Below are 8,342 nucleotides of genomic sequence, written 5' to 3' on the forward strand. Positions count from 1 at the left end.
CATGTTTCATGGCAGTGTCACTTCATCAGGGTTATAATATGATCACCAGGATCTGATTCTTTTATTGTTCCGACAATTGGCCTAATTGTTCAATTAACCTGAGCATATGTTACTAACAATTAAATAACTGTTACTGTACATACAGTACATCAAGTTACCTCCTATCCATATACCTCTACATTATATAAAGATATGTAGCCCCTTTACACAACCCTAAGTGAGATGTGGTCTTCTACTCCATACAGTATTTACTGTGGTGTGGTGCGTACCAGTGAGGTAACAGGAGGGCTGAGCTCTTCCGCGGTGGTATACAGAATCATCAGGACAGGTGTACAGGGTACCTTTGTTCACTGGTTGCAGCGCCTCCAGTCAGCATTAATCAGCATGCATGGCCCAGACTGACACCTTTCTTTAGCCCATGACAGTGAGTCACTCTGATTACATGGTACTTATTGCATGTTCAGGATCTTACAGCAGGTACATCACTTTCTTTGCTTCCCCTAGTGAAGATATTACTGATAGGGCTTGAGGTCCATACCAGGCTTTCTGCATGGTGCTCCTCCTGAGATCTCCTAATGAGACCCAGGGTAGCTGGTACTCACTACACAGGGGGAGGAAACAGACACACACACTTTTGGGAAAGTGCCAGTATTTATACACTTGGGTAGTGCTTGTAACCCTGCCCCATAACAGAGCAAGTCTGAATACTGACAGGCCATCACATCCAGCATGTGACCAAACCAGTATCCACCCCTCTAGCTGACACTTTCTGGTTGTTGCTAGGCCCGCCCTTGGATACATCAAACGTATCAAAGGCTGCAATAGCACACAAGGCCTTTCTGAAGGAATTAAACCATCCACTGCCTGCACTTAACAAGAGAGTAGCGGCCGGAGACTATGCTGCATATATATATATATATATATATATATATATATATATATATATATATATATATATGCAGCATAGTCTCATATATATGCAGCATATATATATATAGTCATTGGCATGGAAGTTTGCACTCACGTTTTGACAGAAGGCAGATGCTTGTCCCATAGCAGAGGTATAGGCATATAGTGACATGGGGGATCCTGATAGCAAAAATTAGCACACCGCAAAAGTAGTCCAAAAGATGTGTATTGTGAATACAGGGCCGCCAATGTTTCAGTCCTCGTAGAGGGACCTTCCTCATGGCAGTGCACAAGTGACTGATCTAAGCCCCCATATATACCCCTAAGACCATGTACAAAATCACCTGAATCCAATATTGAAAAACAAATCACAGTCCCAAGTACTGCCTACTCAACTCTAATTTTTTTTAAAAAACAACGATACTGACCTGCACCAATAGGGTCACAGCATCTTGAACCCATCATCAGTGGTGATCAATGTGTGTGAAGGCAGCACTAGTGTCCATGTTGGCACGTCACCTAAAAAACGATCGCGTTCATGGCAACCCGTGTGAGGCACGCATCAGCTGCAGCACTATGACGCATGCGCAAATATAGCAGCTGGCATACCAGAGCCCGCGCCTAAGGCACCTCAATCTGAAGAGCCGCGCATGCGCCTCTACACATGGCCACTAGTAACCGACAGCATCCATAGCAATGGGAGAGGGTGTGTCACCTGTCACGATCGCTATACTGCATACACATAATAGAATACAATGAAGGATGCACCAGCGCCCCTGTTGGCGCATCACCTGACAACCCGATTGAGTTTCTGGCAACCCATGGGAGGCGCGCATCAGCTGCAGCTCTGTGACTGCTGGCATATCTAAACGTACGCCTGAATCACCTCAATAAGAGGTGCCTCTACACATGGCCACTGACAACCCGATGGTATGCCTAGCATTTAGGATGGTATGCGCACGCAACTTAACGCAATCGCTGTGATAAACACACATACAGTGGCGGTCGCCTTTAGTCTCCTGCGGCCATTTCCCCGCGATTTTTGAAATCGTTTTCGGCACCGCGGGAGCTTTTTAAATGTTAAGCGCCATTAGCGCTGAACGGGTAGTGCGGGCTAAGCCCGTTAGAAACAGAAAAAATCCCTGAATCTTTTCGGGGATGTAGGAGGTTTAAGGGGGCCGTGACAGTACGTGTCCTGCTAATCTAATGTAGTAAACTGCATAATAATAGCAGTGATGCTGAGCAGGTCTGAGCAGGTACTGGAATGCAATAGCTGCTATCTATGTTTCAGCAAAATAGCCTATATGCTAGAGGTTATATAGCACATCACAGACATCCTGACACCAAGTAATGATCACTAGACCACCACAATCTCTATCCACATAAAAAGACACTAAAATAAGCATAACCTAGGACTCCAAGTGATAAACCAAAAACCAAAGTGCAAAAAAGTGAATAGCATGAAACATAAAGGGGAAGGGAACATGGAAAGAATGCGACAATGCAATAAAGTATTTTTACAAAAAGCAACCCAGCTTCAAGTCCTCATTTAGTCCGAATGGTGACATGGTCCTCAGTTTGTAAATCAATCTAGCCTCCTGTTGCAGAAGTAACTTATTCCTATCCCCTCCACGTGGCGGTGGTTGTACTTGGAGGATAGACATACAACGCATAGTGGCAGGGAATGCCTCATTTGTTTAAAATGTCTTGCGACCTGCAAATATTTGAGCTCAGTGTTGTCATCAGTACTACTTAGTGCCTTTCTGATGGTGGAGCGATGGATCACAATCCATTATTTTAACATGCGTGAGGTTTTTCCAATATAGTGGAGACCGCAGGGGCATTTTATAATGTATACAACGAAACAAGATTCACAGTTAAGGAAATGTTTGATTCTGATTTGAGCCCCACTATAGGATGTAAGTAACTGGAACCAATCTGCATAAAACTGCAATTAGTGCATCCATGGCACCGATATGACCCAGGCATATTTATCAACTGGATCTGTTTGTGTCAGCATATCTCCTAAATTACGGCCATGTCTATAGCAGAGTAATGAAGGATCTTTGCAGATTGTTCCAATTTGACTGTCATTAGACAGAATATGCCAGTTTTTATGGATACTACGTTTAATGCGTCCGTATGCAGTAGAGAAGGTACTAAAAAAATGACAGCGTTCCTGTGTAGGTTTGTTGGCATGTGGTTTTAGTAATGCCTCTCTGTCAATCCGTCTTACTTTCTTAGGGCCTCATCTATATCTTTAGAGCCATAGCCCCTATTGCGGAAGCGTTGTGCCATATCCATGAGCGCAGGTTCGACCTCATCTGGATTAGTAATTATTCTCTTAACTCTAAGCAGTTGAGAAAAAGGAAGTCCTTTCTTAAGCGATGCCGGATGGTGGCTAGTGGCATACAGAATCGTGTTTCTATCTGTGTCCTTGTGGTAAAGTTTAGTAGCAAGGCCTCCGTTGGTCTTATAAACAATAGTGTCCAGAAACGAAATTTCATTGTTGCTAAATTGTGCTGAAAATCGAATCGTAGAGGGAATCTTGATTAGCTATTCAATGAATTCCAAGAGCGCAGACTCTGGCCCATTCCACACAATAAAAATATCATCTATATATCGTAGATAAATTATTAATACAGTGTACGTGAGGAGCATCATGTAAGATATAAGTATGTTCATAGATGTCCATGAATACATTTGCATAGGTGGGCGCCATATTAGACCCCATTGCGGTGCCACTGAGCTGCAGATAGACATTCCTCTGAAATCTGAAATAATTTTTATTTAAGATGACTTCCATATGCACCAATAGAAATTCAACAGGTGGACCTGCATGAGATGTATGGGCATTAAACTTTGCCCTTACAGCATCCAGACCCTCCTTGTGAGGGATATTGGTATACAAACTACTAACATCCAGGGCTACCAGAATGTAATCCATTTTTTCCATTTTGATTTTACCAATCTGCAAAATAAAATCCGTGGTGTCTTTTCCATAAGAGCTCATTTCAATGACCATCGGCTGAAGATAAAAGTCAATGAACTGTGAAAGCAGATGGCACAGAGATCCTCTTACAGAAGTAATAGGTCTTCCAGGAGGCTTTGTAGTAGATTTATGTATTGTCGGTAAAGTATAGAGAATTGGCATTCTGGGAAAGGATTGTGAAAGAAATGTCAGTAGTAGGGAGGCATACATTTTGTCAAACTTTTTTTGACAGGTGCCACGCCCCTTTTGTCGTAAGCCCAGCCCCCTTTGGCCATAACCCCGCCCACATGTCCCACCCCTTCCGCATCCAGTCCCGCCCCATCCGTATCCGGTCCCGCCCCCTGCACCAATTTTTTGAGGTCAACGGCCCTACGCCAAAGAAACGTGGTTGACGCCCCCTGCGCCAATTTTTTATTATGATGTGTATTTTTTATTCTTTTTTTTTTTTGTGATTGGTGCGTACTGTTGACGTAGATAGGAGGAGGCGTGTACATACGTGGGGCATGTCCGGGCATGTTTATAGGCATTTGGGACATGCCCAAACATGTTTTATTTCATACGGGCAAGTCTGGACATGTTTATTCTGAAATAACGTATTGCGCATGTCAGAAAATTTCAAAAGACTATGAAAAGAGGCCATAGCATTTTTTTCAATTCAGACCGAATACTGCTTTAAGAGGATAAACCCCTCAAGTGTCAGGGTGGCCGAGTGGTTTAAGGCGTTGGACTTAAGATCCAATGGACGTATCTCCTCGTGGGTTCGAATCCCTCCCCTGACATAATCTTTTTATATATTTTTTATTTGTATATAGTCTGTACATGTGTTAGCCGCAACAGGGCTACATAAAAAAAAAGCACACGTGTATAATAGTCAAAAATTGTTTATTTTATTTTTCAAAGATACAACATTTTCAAGCATGAATTAATTACAAGGCGTATTTACAAGTAAAAAAGTAAATAAGGTATTAAACGGCAGTTAAGGCATTAATAGACTAAATATATCTAGAGTTGTTAGGTTAGTACGATACATAGTATAGAGGGGCTGCAATAAATGTCTTATTTACAGTGGGAAAAAAAAATTAACAGCTTATTTACAGTTTGAACCAGTCAGCCGAAGGCATTAATAGACTACCCTTCCTCTTGTTTAGTAAATACCCCGGCGGTGATGTTAAACCAGGGGCGCTTAAAGAACTGTATCGCAAATCAGAGGTTCTTATTTGAAGGGGTAAAAGGGTTGATGAAGGAGGGGGTGTTGTATCATGGGCCCGTATTTTTATGCGATCCAGGCTTTCTCTATTTGCCGCATTACCTACAACCGATGAGGGGATATTCAGTTCAGCCATCGCAGACAGAAAAGGGCTCCATCCCTGGGGTATTTTACACTGTGTAACAGTGTGACTTTGTGTAACACCGCGTACCAAATCCAGTAAATTAGAGCCTGGTATAACCTGTTTTTTATAAATAAATTCCCCTTTGTCATTCCAGCTTGTAATATGTTTAGCCTGAAACATTTTACAGAGCAATAACTCTGCATTTTTCTTGAAGCGGGCGTTCACATTAGTAACAACCTGACGAATCAGATTGTCAGTCGTATCTGCTGAGACAATATCCTGGAAGTGTAAAGGGAGAGAGGCTGTTTCATCAGTAGGCATTAAAAGTGTTATGCGGGTCTTCTCCCCTTCGCTCTGTTTAGCATGCACCAAGTATTTCTGCAGTACAGTAGTGTATCTTTCTATCTTTTCATCCTCTGATAAATTATTGCTGTTTAATATAGCATTAATTTCTGTATCTAGGCGCTGCATGACAGCTTCACGTACAGTAGAGGCAACGTTTATTCTAACATTTGCCGTAAACTAGCCGGGTTACATTCTGGGTATGTGCTGGGTATGTGCTGGGTATGTTCTGGGCTAGTTTGAGGCACGTTTAAGGCATTTCTGCATTGACTAACGACCCATAGGATTAACACAGCAGGGATCCCTGGCAGTCCAATTCAGATTGAATGGAACTGCCAGGGACCCCCACTGTTAATCTGATAGGCCATTAATCAATGCAGAAATGCTGGGGCTAGTTTAAGGAAAGTTTAAGGCTTGTATTCAGAATGTACCTGGGTGTTTCCTGGGTTTTTTGGGGAATTGCCACTGGTTTTTGTTAGAATAAGAGTTGCCTCTACTGTATGTCGGCCTCTCGCTGTGGGGGATGCTGTAAACGGTCCATATCTTGTTTGGGGAATAGGTACATTTTCTCAGCATATTCCATTAGCGGTTATTGAGAAGGCCAGTCAGCAATGGTATAGCAAAACCCAAAAGAGAGCCAATAAAGCCGCCGGACTGCTTCACCAGGCGTTTCTTTTTTACAATTGTAAATTTTTTATCGCTCAGCTTTTTTATAATTTTACGCCACTTTTTAAGTATGCCAATTTGCCGCTTTGATAAAGGTATTTTACCTTTTAGAGCATTGAGGGCTATCTCGCATATGGCGGTGACTAAATCATTAGACGCTGAACACAGAATAACTTTTCTTTGCTTTGGTGAAGCCCTTATTAATGCTTTTAAAGTATGCCAATTGCTGCGTAGTCGGTTACACATGTTTACAACAGCGGAGAGGCTACAAGTAATGACAATTTACAGATAATTATCTCTTTTTAGAACTGTTTTTATTAAAAACATAGACTGTGGGGGTGTCAGGCGGAAAGATACCGGTTCTTAAGCGGTACTCATCAGGGGTCGTGGCTCTTAAATCTACTAACAAAAAACCATAGGGGACACGTGTGGCATCTTCAAAAGCCTCTAAAAAGAAGTGTGATTTACCAGGATACATTTGACGCGCTAAGGTGTTAATTTGTAATTTATCCCTAGGATTTTTAAAAAGAACCATATATTTATTGTTTCAATTTAGGGTTCTGCTTTTTTTACCGTGGCAAAAAACATTTTGTACGAGGTACATGATACTGAGGTTTCTGTGATGCACATACTTGGTGAATGCTTTTTCAATTTCAGAGCTCTCACTGGCGGCTTCCATCAAGTCATCAACGATTGTTAAATTCACTTTACCAGGGGGAAAAAGAGCATCGTCATTAAATGTAGCGGGTATACCCTCAATAAATCTAATGTGGGGTATAGTGCTTAACAGTTCATCATAAAGATTTTGCCAGCAAGCATAAAACCCTACGATGTTATCAGGCCTGTGTGACAAGTGAGTGCTAGAATGTTGCAAAATCTGTTTAACAAAATAACTTTTCCCTGAATTTGACGGTCAGGCTAAAATGCATGAGAAAGATTGTTGAAGCCTGATATCCATTACAGATTTATAATTAGTAACCAAAGGGTAGGGTTGTGAAGTCGTTGGTCAGCTGTCGTTTTGTGTACACACACTTTTGTGTTTTCTGTAGAGGACGCGTCTCAATCTGCCAGTAACGTTTATTTCGGACAATCCCAGCCTGTTGTACCACAATCTTTTTCTGATCTTCAGGATCAGAGTTTAAGGGGTAGTCCAGGACAATATCTTTTAAAGTGTCAAAGTTAATCAATTCAGCGTTTGCAGCGTTCAGTGTTATACCTTTAACTTTTAGACACGTTTTACCAGTGAAAAGCTTGTAGCCGTAAGTCTTGGGGCCGGCGGAAACAAATTCTGTAATGTGTGTACCAGTCGGTAGTTCACTAGTCAGCTCCCCTAAGTAGTCACCCAGAGGCGGATTCCAGTCACCTGTTTTGCTAACAAAAATGACAGAGTCAGTGTCATGGTAGAGACACCTCTCTTGTAGCTTGTCCAAAACGTTGTACAGTTCAAGTCGGGCATAGGCGGTCATAAAACAGGCAATAAAATTATTGACATTACGACCTACAGGGTATCCTTCCTTTATATACTTCCAGTTAACCATGGCCGTGTCATCATCTAGGAAATCTAAAGATGACACATCGTATTGCGTTGAAAAGGCGTTACCAAAAAGTTCATCAGGGCTTGTTACAATACTTGTATTTTGTAAATTAGTCTTCTGACCGAATTTACCCCACAAAGAATTTAGAAAAAGTTTAGAAATTTGTCTTTTTGCAGGGTTAATGTCGATTTTATCAGCGCGTAAACGTATACCCTCTTTTGAAAAATACTCTTTGATGTATTTTTGTTTTTTGGACTCATCTGTACACCAGCTGGGGTAGCCAGATGCCTCCCGTTTGTCCCTGAGGTGCACCTTAATGTATTTAGCAAACAATTTGTCTGTATAATGTTCAAAGTGTCAAATTTCCAAAATTTTACACAACAGGTACCCTTTCTTCAACGCTGCCTGAGTTTCAACCGTACACCACGTACCGGTCAATGAGCGCTCCTCATCTGTATGACAGCAAGGCACCCCCTGCTACAATGTTGAACTCCCCAGCAACTCCGGCTGATATCATTTCTCGTGCCACCAGCGGTGAGTTTGCACGCATAAACACAACACCTGTGT

The 8,342-nt window shown here is 42.0% G+C and overlaps 1 non-coding gene across 1 annotated transcript; it reads left to right on the plus strand.

Moving 5' to 3' along the window:
* The first annotated feature begins 4,596 nt into the window (after nucleotides 1-4,596).
* On the plus strand, nucleotides 4,597-4,680 carry TRNAL-UAA (transfer RNA leucine (anticodon UAA)). Its single transcript has one exon. It is a non-coding gene; the product is annotated as a tRNA-Leu (tRNA).
* The last annotated feature ends 3,662 nt before the right edge of the window (nucleotides 4,681-8,342 follow it).

The sequence above is a fragment of the Ascaphus truei genome, chromosome 1, assembly GCF_040206685.1.
Source record: "Ascaphus truei isolate aAscTru1 chromosome 1, aAscTru1.hap1, whole genome shotgun sequence".
Taxonomy (NCBI): domain Eukaryota; kingdom Metazoa; phylum Chordata; class Amphibia; order Anura; family Ascaphidae; genus Ascaphus; species Ascaphus truei.